General features: G+C 49.6%; 1 pseudogene; it reads right to left on the bottom strand.

Annotated features, from left to right (window-relative positions):
* Nucleotides 1–10,992: 10,992 nt before the first annotated feature.
* LOC138846173 (small ribosomal subunit protein uS8 pseudogene) lies at nt 10,993–12,992 on the bottom strand (annotated as a pseudogene).
* Nucleotides 12,993–13,949: the final 957 nt, after the last annotated feature.

Below are 13,949 nucleotides of genomic sequence, written 5' to 3'. Positions count from 1 at the left end.
GATTCCTGTGGGACGCCAGCACTGCAGGTGGTGGCTTTACCGCTACACCACAGCGCTGGCCCCAGGACAATCACTTCAGCCATAATTGCTCCTCTACTTTCTGTGCTTGTTTCCTCATTCCATCGCACAAAGGTTTTCTTTAAAAATTCCCATTCTCTTCAGCCACTTTTACACACATAGGCTAATGTCTACCTAGCTGCCTTTTTAAACAATGTTTACTTATTTATTTTGAAAGTCAGAGTTATAGAGAAGGGGAGAGAGAGAGAGGTGTCTTATATCTGCTGGTTCACCCCCAAGATAGCTGCAATGGCCAGGGTTGGGCCAGGCTGAAACCAGGAGCCAGGAGTTCCATCTGAGTCTCCCAGGTGGGTGACAGGGCCTAGACACTTGGGCCATCTACCACTGCTTTTCCCAGGCCATTACTAAGGAGCTGGATCAGAAATGGAGCAGCCAGGACATGAACCCACACCCATATAGGATACTGACATCACAGGCAGTGATTTTATCTGCTGTGCCACAATGCTGGCCCCCTCTTCCTAGCCCCCTTAACAATAATATAAATGTACCAGTTTATAAGAAGGACAGCTGGATCCAACTAATATCATCAACATGACACTGACATTAAGAGTTTTACATATGCTGATAGGTTGTCTTATGAAGACTGTGTACCAAATATTGGTAAATAGTTACAAAAAGTAGAGGGAAAAAATTAAGAGAGAATAGCTAAGAGCCGAGAAGTCTCTACAGTTTAGCCTCATCATTTGAATTTTCTAACTTAATTCTCGGAGCAGCAAATTTCTAATTTGCCATTTGGTTTAAAATGTACCTGAAGAAGGAAACATATTTTCTGAACACTGCTGGATTCTCTCAGGTGCCTGAGGATCCATTTGTAGATTACAAAGCAAGCGGGAGGCCAGCCTATGAGGTTCTGGTGGGCTTGAGAATGAAATCTACCTCTAGAACTGGAGTAAGAAGAGGAAAAGGATGGCTGCTTTATGTGGCGTGGAGTCCTCATGTGGAGACAAACTGCAGACACAGCAGCAGCAGTTGTGTGCGTGCTGGCTGGGCCAAGGTCAGGCAACTGTGACTGAACCAGAGGAGGGGGCTTCAGAGACAAGACTTTGCAGCTTGCTCTTGGGCCTGACATTGCATCTGAGAAGGTTCAGACTGCTGCCTTTAAAAACAAACAAACAAAAAGATTTATTTATTTGAAAGTCAGAGTTACAAAGACAGGTAGAGACAGAGAGAGAGAGGTCTTTCATCTGCTGGTTCACTCCCTAGATGGCCGAAACAGCTGGAGTTGCGCCAATCCGAAGCCAGGAGCTTCTTCCGGGTCTCCCACATGGGTACAGGGCCCAAGCACTTGGGCCATCCTCCTCTGCTATCCCAGGCCACAGCAGAGAGCTGGATCAGAAGAGGAGCAGCCGGGACTTGAACTGGTCCCCATATGGGATGCTGGCGCTTCAGGCCAGGGCTTTAACCCACTGCGCCACAGCGCTAGCCCCTGCCTTTTAGGGTAGGGAAGAGGGCTTTACGTGGGAAGTGTATCTTTTGGTTTTTAGGAACAGCACAGAGTCCTTTTTCAAATGTTTTTGCATAAATAGTCAATGCATCAGAATAGCAGATTGTCAGCCGGCGCCGTGGCTCAATAGGCTAATCCTCCACCTTGCGGCGCCGGCACACCGGGTTCTAGACCCGGTTGGGGCGCCGGATTCTGTCCCGGTTGCCCCTCTTCCAGGCCAGCTCTCTGCTATGGCCAGGGAGTGCAGTGGAGGATGGCCCAGGTGCTTGGGCCCTGCACCCCATGGGAGACCAGGAAAAGCACCTGGATCCTGGCTCCTGCCATCAGATCAGCGCGGTGCGCCGGCTGCAGCGGCGGCCATTGGAGGGTGAACCAACGGCAAAAGGAAGACCTTTCTCTCTCTGTCTGTCTCTCTCACTGTCCACTCTGCCTATCAAAAAAAAAAAAAAAAAAGAATAGCAGATTGTCACTTGCCCATTTTTCTACTTATACATCCCTGCGCAGATCTGAAGACTGATTAGAAAGCTGAGCTGGCTGCCGAGAAGACTCAATTAGCATCTCAGGATGCTGCAGGAAATGGCATGTCTGAAGATGGCTCCCAATCAGCCTTGGGTGCATTTTAAAGATTGATTGATTGATTGATTTGAAAGGCAGAGTTAGGGAATTTTCATCTACTGGTTTACTTCCCAAATGGCCACAACAGCCAGGGCTGGGCCAGGTCAAAGCCAGGAGCCTGGAGCTCCACCTGAGTCTCCCATGTGGCTGCAGTGACCCAAGGACTTGGGCCGTGTTCCGCTGCTTTCTCAGGCACATTAGCAGGGAGCTGGATCCAAAATGGAGCAGCTGGGACTTGAATCAGCGCCTGTATGGGCTGCAGGTGGTGGCCTAACCTGCTGAGCCACACCGCCCACCCCCTGAGTGTGTTTTAAAGCCTCAGGCTGTCAATTGAAACACATTTTATGGAAATTCTGGGATCTTCTGGCTGTGAGTTTTAATTTCAGGCTACAGTAAATAAGTTCGGAGAGTGTAAATGATCTTCAGATTATTTGAGCATGTCACAAACTGCTGTCCCAGGGGCTTGGGTGGTAGTGGAGGGTGTGTTGAAAACCTGGAATTACTGAAAGCGCTTCTTACACAAGGGTGTTTCAGAAACTTCAGAAAAGTTGGAAATAATTTATCTTGAGGCAAAAGTTTTGAAATCACAGGATATTTCTATGAACTTTTTGAAGCCTCATTTTCAACCCCTTTAATCCAGGCAATTCATTTCCAAATAGAACACACAAAAGCCAAAATAGTAGAAGAAAAACAAAAACCAACCCAGGTCAGCAGAAGGGCCTGAAGGGCCCACTTTAGTCTCCAGTAAAGTGGCGTCGTGGGGTAAGCTGCCACTTACAACAGCAGCATCCCATAGCGGAGTGCTGACGTCCAGGCTTCCTGCTGAGGTACTTCTGGCTGCTTTAACAAAGGGTCCTAGACTGTGAGGCTTATAAGAAATCATAATTTGACTTCCGTCTCTGGCTGGAGCCCGAGGATGAGGGAGGGTCTCCGGCTGTAGGCTCTGCTGTGGTGCAGGTGCTTAGCAAGCACGCGGTGGACAGTGAGAGCATTCTGGCCTTAAATCCTCAAATACAAACTCATGCTACCCTATGTTTGACTTCAGCCAAGAAATTAGATGAGAAACATTGGAAGAGAAGCCCTGATAAGAGCTGCTTTAACTGTGAAAAGCTGAGAATAATTTCGATGACATCAAGCACACGATTCTTGGAGAGCGAGCGGCTCTCTGAGAAGCAATGAGGCACATTAACAGGGAGGTGGATTAGAAGTGGAGAAGCAGTGCCTGTATGGGATGCTTGCATTGCAAAAGGCGGCTTAAGCCACCACGCCACAATGCCGGCCCAGAAGTAAATTTTAACCTGTATAACACAGTAAAAGTTGTAAAAAGTTGTAACAGTAATTACCCTCATTAGTCTCTCTTTAATGGCAGCATTTCTTTTTGAGAAACTACTCTTGATAGGAAAGGAAATTTATAGGAAAATTTCAAAATAACAGTAGTAACTTGGAGAAGAAGCAATTTTGAGTTCATTTTATTAGGATATGAAATAGTGTTTTGGTAAATATACATGGCACAACAAAATAAGACTTATGGTCATTATAATATAGCAGCAATCATAATAATAAAATTTCTCAGTGAAATTCCTATTTTATACTATTTTTATTGACCATGTATGTTATGTAATTTAAACCTTGAAATAGTGACAGTAAAAGAATGCTATAGTGCACTCATTGTTTAAAAAATAAAAACTATGATGATTGTGTATGAAATTTTGTTTACTATGTTAGAAAGTGAAATTAAGGTAAATATAAACATAAACAAGTGATAATTAACATAATAATATTCTGGTTATTTCTTTACCATATTCTCTATTTACATTAGTTTGCTTTTAGGTACTTTAAATATTCAATCAGGGTCAGCATGTGACTCCATATTAATAATTTGTCACTAAGTGTCACTAAATTTGTTCAAATGTTCAATAAAAGTTGATTATATGTTTATTTGTCATTCTGACACTAAATTGCATGCCTTTAGCATTTTGAAAATTGATGTCTGATGGAATAAAATAATATAAAAAAGTAATAATTTAATTCTCAATGTTTTGGGTGCTGGGAGGCCCAGATCTGAGTGCCAGCAGATTGGGTTCCTGTAAAGGTACTCTTCCAGGTTGGAGACTGCCCACTTCTTGTTGGGTCCTCATGTGGCCAGAAGGCACTCATCTCGTTCCTGACTTCATTGCTTCCCAAAGGCTCACCTCCAGCACCCTCAGTGCCCCCAGGACTCCCGGTATCTCCAGATCTGGGCAACACAATGAAGACACTTACACAACAGTTTTATCAAGGAATAAAAACAAGGGAAAACCTAATGAAAGGTGGAATTTCATGTTGAACAATGATAACCATAGGACCCAGTAGAACAAACAGGGGAAAAGAAAACATCCTAAGGATTTGCAAACCCGTGAAGCTACTGGAATTGTGACACCTGGATGGTGGAGGGTTACAGAGATACTATAGCTTTAGAAAGCTTTGTGACTGTCTCTCAGAAATGCAAGAGTGCAACTTCCTTGAGATCTTGCTATTGCAGACTCCCAAGCTTCTCTGTGATCACGATCAGGAGAAGAACAGAAAAAGCATGGATGTCCAGGCCTACCCAGTAACACCTGATCAGAGTTCCCCAGGGAGGACCAGAGGTGGAGGTCACTGGTGCTCACCCTCCTCATTCAGGGTCTTCCCAGTCCTCCCTCTCCTGCCATCACAACCTTATGTTGTTCTTTTACATTATGTCCTGACTCAGCCTCTTCTTCACCACAAAGAGCCCTTGCATCTCTGTCCAGCAGATGGGGATCATTTGCCAATAATCCACAGGGTCGTGGCATCCCATGTGTCGTGCCTTGGGACAGGATCTGGTGACAAGATTGTCAAGTGCCATCTCTTCTGGTTCCACATCAAACTGAGGGACCTTTCCTTTAACTCAAACAGGCCTGGAATGATGTATATTTTGCATGATTTTGAAGATTGTATTTGGATCTTAAAACTAACATTGCTTCTATTTACCCTTTAGTAAGGTAGAGTAATACCAACTAAAAAGGTGAGTTCCCATGCTCCATCTCTTTAGACACTGGTAGGGTTTTTTTGTTGTTTGTTTTGTTATTTATTTTTTTTTTTTAGTGCTTTGGTTTGATAATTGTTGCCTTTCGGTAGGCCAGACGTGACATACCGGGAAAAAGGCACTGTGGTGATCAGACATGTCGTGAGATGATGGTAATGTGTGGGGAGAGGGAAGCACCCCGTAGTCCTGTGAGTAATTCTCTGTCTCTTGGCTAACCTGTGCCTCTCGCCTGTGAACCCCACACCTGCTTTCCGTCAGGTGGAACAGGGTGACGGCAGACACTGGAGTCGGGAGTTCCCTTCCCTAGAACGATGAGGCTGTGATAAGGCTCCGGTTAGATCCTGTCTCTGGAGAGCAGGCGTCCTTGGGAACTGAATGCTCTGTTGTATTTTCAGTGGTTCATTTCCCCTTCCACCTTGACGTCCTTCCAGGGAATTTTTCTCTGATATTGACAGTGGAACTCCAGGCGGTCAAACTCAGGAAAGCGTGTGGACATCCGTAGGCCTGGCCCCTTGCAGGATTTACTCCTGTGCTTGTCCGCGCTGAGCCTCCAGCCGGGCATTAGTCACGTTCAGGTTTTCCTACACTGCCTGTGGATCCTGCGGGGCTCTCAGCTCCAGCTCCCGTTCACTGCCATTCCACTCCCACCCATCTCTCTCTGGCTTTGCCCTATGTCCTCAGTTCTCTGATCAAAAAAGAGAGTTGTTGGCTTTTCAGTTTTTGTTTTTGTTTTTTAAACTTGTTCAGATGGAGTAACAACCTTCTGGATCCTTACCTGGCAAACTGGAAATGAGAACTCTCACCTTCAGTTTTGAAACATATTTTTTCTTGGTAGTGAATTTTATATTGACAGTAGTTTTTAAAAATATATTTATTTTTTAAAGCCAGAGTGGGTACAAAGAGAGAGAGATTGCCTATTTACTAATTTACACCCAACTGCCCCTAACAGCCAGGGCTGTTCCAGGTTGAAGCCATGAGCCAGGAACTCAGTGTAGTCTTCCATGAGACTAACAGGTACCCAAATACTTGAGCCATCATATGCTGCCTCTCAGGGTGTACATTAGCAGGAAACTGGAATGAAGTGCAAAGCCTAACTCAAATCCAGGCACTCAGATAGGGGATGCAGGTGCTCCAAGTGGAGGCAGCTGATCCTGTGTGCCAAATATCCACCCCTAGAATCACTTTTTAAAGATTTATTTATTTATTTGAAAGTTATAGAGCGGCAAAGCACACACACAGAGAGAAGTCTTCTACCCACTGGTTCATTCCCCAAATGGCTGCAATGGCCGGATCTGGACCGATCCGAAGCCACGAGCCAGGAGTTTCTTCCAGGTCTCCCACGTGGGTGCAGGGGCCCAAGGACTTGGGCCATTTTCTACTGCTTTCCCAGGCCAGAGCAGAGAGCTGGATTGGAAGTGGAGCAGCAGAACGTGAACCGGTGCCCATATGGGGTGCCGGCACTGAGGCAGCGGCTTTACCTGCTACACTATAGCGTTGGTCCCGAAACTTTTTTTAAAAAAATGTATTTATTTATTTGAGAGGCAGAGTTACAGAGAGAGGGAGAGACAGAGAGAGGTCTTCCATCCACTGGTTCACTGCCCAGTGGGCGCAGCAGCTGGAGCTGAGCCAATCTGAAGCCAGGAGCTAGGAACTTCTTTCAGGTCTCCTATGCCTGTGCAGGGGCCCAAGCACTTGGGCCGTCTTCTAATGCGTTCCCATAGCAGTGAGCTGGATCAGATAAGGAGCAGCCGGGATATGAACCAGCTTCTATATGGGATACTGGTGCCGAGGTGGAGGCTTAACCTATTATACCACAACACCAGCTCCCCTATAATCATTTTCAATACTGCTTTAGCTGTATGCTGTGGTTTTTAATATGTTATAATTTCATTTTTATTTGTTTCAAAAATATTTTAATTCCCCTGTTAATTTATCTCATAACCCATTGATCATTCAGGACCATGTTGTTCAATTTCCATGTATTTATATTTTATTTTCTTTGAGGAAGAGGCCCAGTCTGAGGACACTCTTGCCTTTTTTTTTTTTTTTTTTTGACAGGCAGAGTGGACAGTGAGAGAGAGAGAGACAGAGAGAAAGGTCTTCCTTTGCTGTTGGTTCACTCTCCAATGGCCGCCGTGGCCGGCGCACCGCGCTGATCCGAAGGCAGGAGCCAGGTGCTTCTCCTGGTCTCCCATGGGGTGCAGGGCCCAAGCACTTGGGCCATCCTCCACTGCACTCCTGGACCACAGCAGAGAGCTGGCCTGGAAGAGGGGCAACCGGGACAGAATCCGGCGCCCCTACCGGGACTAGAACCCCGTGTGCCGGCACCACAAGGCGGAGGATTAGCCTATTGAGCTGTGGCGCCAGCCCACTCTTGCTCTTAACAACTATGTGAGCAGGTGTAAGGTGTGAGAGATGTTCTGGGATCCAGAGAAGGCCTTCCTAGAGTGACCTTGAGAAAGATGAGGATGAAGAGGGGTGGCACCTGTTCCCCTAACATCAGCTCCCCACAAGCCCCACAGGTGCAGGGGGCAGGTGGGGCAGGATTGTGGGGTCGGCAGGGCCTCAGACAAGGATGGCAGAGGACACTCAGAAAGTGAGACTGAGAGAAGGATGCTTCCAGGGGTCCTGGCTGTCTTTGGTCTGAGGTGACCTCTGGGATACAGGACTCTCCGGGTAGCTGGGGAGGGACCTGAGGCCAAGCCCTAGAGGTGTTGTGGCTGCCCCACCCCTCTGCCTTCCTGGCATCTTCAGAGTGGGACATGGCAGTGTGGTGCGTGACGTGGCTCCGAGCTTCCCTGTTTGGGAGAAACAGAAGAAATGCCTTGGAGGGAGGGCCAGGGGCTGTGCAGAGGGACATGGGAGGGAAGTGGACATGGCCTGTGGGCATCGTGGAGAGTGACATGGTGGGGGAGGGCTGTTTGCTTTGGCAGCCTCTAGTCTCAGGTGGGCTGTGCCTGGGCAGAGACAGGCAGAGGGGCGCTGTGGCCTTGGTGTGACCCAGGTCACCTGGCGCCTGGGGGACAGTCTTGGCTGATGCCCACTCCCTGCACACACCTGTCCCCAGGTATCATAACGGGGTGTTGCCCACTGAGGGGACTGCCTGCTGCAGCCCACATCAGGCCTGCTGGTGGGGGCCTCTCCTGTCCATTCCCCATCTCCCCACCAGGCGCCCTGTGGTTGGGGTGTGGTCTTCAGGGTCCCTAGGAAGCGCTTTCCCGACACTGAGGGCCAGCACAGCCCCTCCTCCAGGAGCCCGAGGCTCTCACTCTGGTGTGGAGCCGGCGGGAGCCCAGGGCGGAAGCCTGCGCTGACTGGCCGGTGTCCGCCCCCAGCCACCCTCCGCTGACCGCTTGTGTGGGCCGCGCCCCCAGCCTGCTCCCGCCCCTGGTGCTCAGGGAGACCTCAGCCTGGGCCGTTTCCGTGAGGAAACTTCATTCTGCCAAAGGCAATTGTCTTGTGATGGAAATTGTTTTTGAAATAGTCACAAACTTGCTGAGAAACGATGGAGAAGCTGCTTCTGGGAACCGCTCGGGAATGAGTTGCTGACCTGGTCCCCGCGCGCCGAGTATTTCCGTGTGTGTTTCCCACACACCGGGACAGCTCCCTGCACAGCTGCACCCGGGGTCAGCCATGAACGTGCCACCCCTGTGTCTCCACCCGCCTGTCTCAGGTGACTCAGATCCCCCGCGACACCATCACAGCGAGGGCACAGGACAGGGTCGTGTGTCCCCTCAGGAGGCTCAGGCATCCTTCTTTGGTTTGGTTTGCGTATTTGGTTTTTGTTTTATTAGAAAGACAGAGGTTTCCAGCCTCCGGTTCAGTCCCCAGATGTCCACAATAGCCCAGGCTGGGTCAGGCTGCAGCTAGAACTTGGAGGCTGCTGCTCTGTACCTCGGCACGCTCTCTGGTGATGCAGACACCTCCGACAGAACGGGCAGGGCCTGGGGAGTCCCTGGGGTGCTGAGGGCCCAGCCCACGCTGCCATGCATGCTGGTGTCACGGGAATGGAGGGCCCTGCTCAGTGGGAGCTGACTGCTGCTCTGTGGCTCCCCGTAGATCCCGATTCCAGGCTCATTCCCAAACCCCTGCTCTTTGTACCTCCCGGGCGCTGCCTTTCCTAGAGCCCTGGCGGGAACGGTGAAGGGAGCGAGGCAGGTGCAGATCCCCCTCCTGGCATCCTGAGGGCAGACAGAACCGCAGGGAAGTTTCCATGCAGGGGGAGATGAAGCGCGAGCCGAGCCTCGGAGCCTCGGGTGGTCCCTTGTAGCCCCTCTGCCTGCCACATCCCCGTGTTCTGACGGCGTTTTCCCCATAGACGCTCGGTCTCCGTCTCTGTGGAACAAGGACTCTCAGAGGCCAAATCAGCCCCGTTATTGTGCTGAACCATCGACAAGCTAGCAGTGACTCCTGTGTAGCCCTGTAAGGAGCAGAAGTTAAACAGCTTCGCCATAATATTAATAAGAAATAAGCACGAGCTAAGCTGACTGCAGGATATCTGGATGGGCTCGATAAGAACCACCCACGGGCCTTACTGGCCCTACACTGACCACCAAAAGTGTATATAAAATGCAGGCTGAAGAGGCCCAGTGAGAACCTCTGAACAGACTCTCCTGAGAGTGGCAGAGCGAAAGTTCCAGTTGACCCACTATACTCAGACCTTCCCGCAAGAGAGTTCTCCCAGCCAGCCTCATGCTTGCCCGACACCGAGGCTCTGAGCTCGCCTGATGCCGAAGCCTTGCTCGCCCGAAGTCCACTGCACTCGCCCTTCGAGACCTGCGTTCTTCGGCTCAGAGGCACCACCTGTGCGGGTTCTGTGAGAATCTGCCCTCTGCGGTACTTTGGGAACCTTGGGTGGTTGCTTTGCCCAGTGTGTTGTGTGAATCAGAATGTGTGACTTCCCCACTGCATAATAAAGTCCTTAATGGAACCAACACAGCCTTGGTGCCATTGCTATACTTGCAACAAGCTGATACCCAGGAGCTCAGATACCCAGCTCCCTAGGAACCCAGGAATGGCAGCCACTGGCTGTGTGGACTGCTCACAAAGACAGATGGGCTGTGATTATCTTGTTCCCACAGCTGTGGCTCTTTGTCCGCAGGGACAATGCTGTGAGGAAGGCTGGACGTGTGTGGTTTTGTGAATCCATCAGGAGGCCTGGGTCTCTGTGGGAAGAAGTCTCCTCTGACCAGACACCAGCACGGAATAATTCCAGTTCGCCTCCCCCATCTCTCAGAAGGATAAATGATCAAGATAAGGATGTTTTGCTGAAGCTTTCTGTGAAAAATACCAACTATGTTCATTACGACAAGCTTTCAAAGATAGCAGACCCAGCACCCGTTGCGGTGCCCACCTGCCCAGTCCAGAGAAAAATATGAAGTATTAAATACTGCAGTCTCCTTTATTTGCAGGGGTATAGTTCAAGACCCCCAGTGGATACCTGAAACGTCAGCTAGCCATGAGTCCTACACATGCTGTGTTTTTCCTATACATACATATGTTAGTGTTTAATTTATAAATTGGGCACAGTAAGAGATTAACAACAGGAACTAGCAATGAAACAATAATTTCAACAGTCGTAATCATATACTGAAACGAAATTGCCAGCCTCACTACTGCTGTGCTTTGGGGGCCGTTATTATGAAAAAGAGCAGTGACCGGAACACAGGCTCTGTAATTGGCAGTCCATCTATAACCACGTGACTAAGTGTGGAGGCTCAAGGGAAGGATGATTCATGTCCCAGACAGGATGGAGTAGGACCGTGCAAGATTTCAGCTCCAAAAGTACAGGTTAAAGTTTATGTATTGTTCACTTCCGGAATTTGCCGTTCAGATGTTCTGACTGCAGTTGACTGTGAATAGCTGAAACCGAGGAACAGGAAACCACAGATAAGGGGTGTGGGAGATAACTGCGCGAAGCCACACTCAGAAGGCAACATGAGCAGTGGGGGCTCTAGGTGATGTGGGGGACCCCAGAAAGGAGTGGAGAAGACATAGGACCCCAAGGGGAGCCGCCAGGAGAGGTCCTGGGAGGTGCTCCAAGTTTACAGACAGAGAGGATGGGCATCCAGAAGTGCTGAGCTGGAGAAAGCACAGCGGGAGCGATCGGGCAGGTGACCCCGCCTGCCTCTGACCCACTACGCTGACCAACAAGCCAGGCATGCCGGCCTCCAGGCAGGAGTGCACGGCAAGTGGCCCACACACCTGCCCTGGACGTCAACAGGGGAGGGTGTCTCCCAGTGTCTCCCACCTTCTCCCAGCCACAGGGCTCTGAACCCCAGGTCTGACGATGCGCATGGAGGGAGAGGGGCCAACACAGAATGACCAAGTCAGGAGCAGCAAGGCCAAAAGTTCCCAACAGAGAAAGCACATCCTCAGAGGGCTAAAGAAGGGAGCAGGAGGAACAGGCAGCTATAGAATGAAAACAGTGGTCATGGCCGGCGCCATGGCTCAATAGGCTAATCCTCCACCTGTGACGCCGGCACCCCAGGGTTCTAGTCCTGGTCGGGGTGCCGGGTTCTGTCCCAGTTGCCCCTCTTCTATGCCAGCTCTCTGCTGTGACCTGGGAGTGCAGTGGAGGATGGCCCAAGTGCTTGGGCCCTGCACCCGCATAGGAGACCAGGAGGAAGCACCTGGCTTCTGGCTTCGGATCAGCGCGGTGTGCCATTGAGGGGTGAACCAACGGAAGAGGAAGACCTTTCTCTTTGTCTCTCTCTCTCTCTCACTGTCCACTCTGCCTGTCAAAAATTTAAAAAAAAATTAAAAAAAAAAAAAACACTGGTCATGAGAAGAGATCAAGTGAGAGACTGTTTTTTTAAAGTATGTTTTAATTTTTAAACTATTTTCATTTTATTTGAAAGAAGACATACACATGGAGAGGAGAGAGAACAAGAGGAAGAGAGGGAGGGAGAGAAAGGAAGGGAGAGAGATCTTCCATCTGCTGTGTGTCCTGGATAGTAATTCTATTCTTTATTCTCAAATAAAATTTCCTTTACTGGAGACTCATCCATGTTTTTTCTTCCATTTTTTATTTTAATTTTAATTAATCTTGAACAAATTCAATATGATTTGTAGATACAAATCTAAGGACACAGTGATACTCCTTCCTCCCTCCCTCCCACCTCCTTGCTTCTACCTTTCTCTTTCTCTCTCCCTCTCTCTTTATCATCTTTATATTTTGTTTGCTTTTAACACCAACATGATGTGAGAGACACAGAGATTCTGGTCCTGGAATTCCAGTGTGGTGTACCCATACAGGTGTCACCATTTCTTATCCTGATGTGTTTCTGTGAACACAACACACACCTCCTATGGTCTGAGGGCTTCACTTTTATATGGGGTCTCTTTGATGAGGGGTTTTTCTCTCCAGTGTTAACAGAGTCCCTCCCTTCTTCTTCTACTGTCCAGTGAGCTTTTATTTGTATGCACATATTACAGAAAAAGAATCTGGATTTTCCCTCCTGTGTGTTTTTGTGTTGTTTCTTGGTCATGATGCCAGCTGAGGTTGTCAGTACAACGGCGGGATGGGCGCAGATTATTCTGCCATTTTTCTAGATCTTCCAGTTGCACATCAAATCTGAGGCTGATCACTCCACACTTGTTTAAGCTGTCCCTGAGGTTCACAACAATTTTCCCAGCTCTGTGATCATCAGTGGTTTCAAGTTCCCCGATGTAGCCATGCTTCATCATCACAGTTAGGAGCCTGACCATGACTTTGGAGCACAGCCTAGTAAAAACCTGGTTTTTGCCTCTCTTTTCGGTGTTATACAAGCTTTTGAGAGTGTTGGCCAGGACATTCAAGGGCACCATTGTGGCAGCTGGAAAGAGGACGTCTCCCTTCCTATGGGTGCTGTAGGTCAGTATCCTGTAAGTATGTACTTTAGTCTTCGCTTTGTCCACCTCGGTATTATTTTCCACGTTTTCATAGTCCATTTTGAACTGAATCGCATCTAGTTATTAACAGGGAGTCTTTAAAAAGTTTCTGGAAAGTGTTTTATGAAAAAAGCTATGCATGATTTCAAACCTTTTACACCACGATAAGGTTATTTTATTTCCGATTTCCAGAAACTCTTCCTACAACACAGGCTGTCAGTAACTGAGAATTGGCTTTCTGGACTGCAGTTTCTGACACGTTCAAATTTTTTGTGGATCATTTAAGCCCCCAAATTTACTTATTTTACCAGAAAACTAAAAAGTTTTTAGCTGGAAGGTCAATTTCAATAAAGCACACAGCTCTGGCGTCGGCCTGGAGCTTCTGAGGGGACCTCGGACGCCGGGTTTTCCTTGCCACGTGGGTCGGTGCCGCGCAGGACCCGGTCCGCCCAGAGCAGCTCGGCCAGGCGAGAATCCTCCGGGACCGGCTTCCCAGCACTGCGCAGCGGCACCGGCAGGAGCCCGCCCACCCGGCGTGGTGCCGCCCCGCCCCGCCCCGCCCCGCCCGTCCTCGGAACCGCAACCCGCTGTGTGCGGTCGCCCTAAGGCCGCGACCCTCGGACCGCCGAGCCCGACCCACAGGCCCGCCCCGCTCTCCGCTTCACTCGGTCCAGAGACCCCCGGCCTCCACCACGCTTCGGACCCGTCCCGCCCCCAAATTACCCAGGCCCCGCCCACCACCACATCCCCCAACCCCTCCAGCCGGCTCTTCCCCGCCCTCTCCCCGTCCCCGTCGGTCCCGCTCCCGCTCCCTTTTAGGGGGTCTGCTCGCCCCACTTCTCCCCTCCTCCGCAGCCGTCCTGCGCGGTGCTGACCGCCTGGGGCTGCGGGGTG

This window comes from Oryctolagus cuniculus, chromosome 1 (assembly GCF_051225735.1).
Source record: "Oryctolagus cuniculus isolate XC-2025 breed Fujian yellow rabbit chromosome 1, ASM5122573v1, whole genome shotgun sequence".
Taxonomy (NCBI): Eukaryota; Metazoa; Chordata; class Mammalia; order Lagomorpha; family Leporidae; genus Oryctolagus; species Oryctolagus cuniculus.
This window is presented reverse-complemented; position numbering and strand designations above follow the sequence as displayed.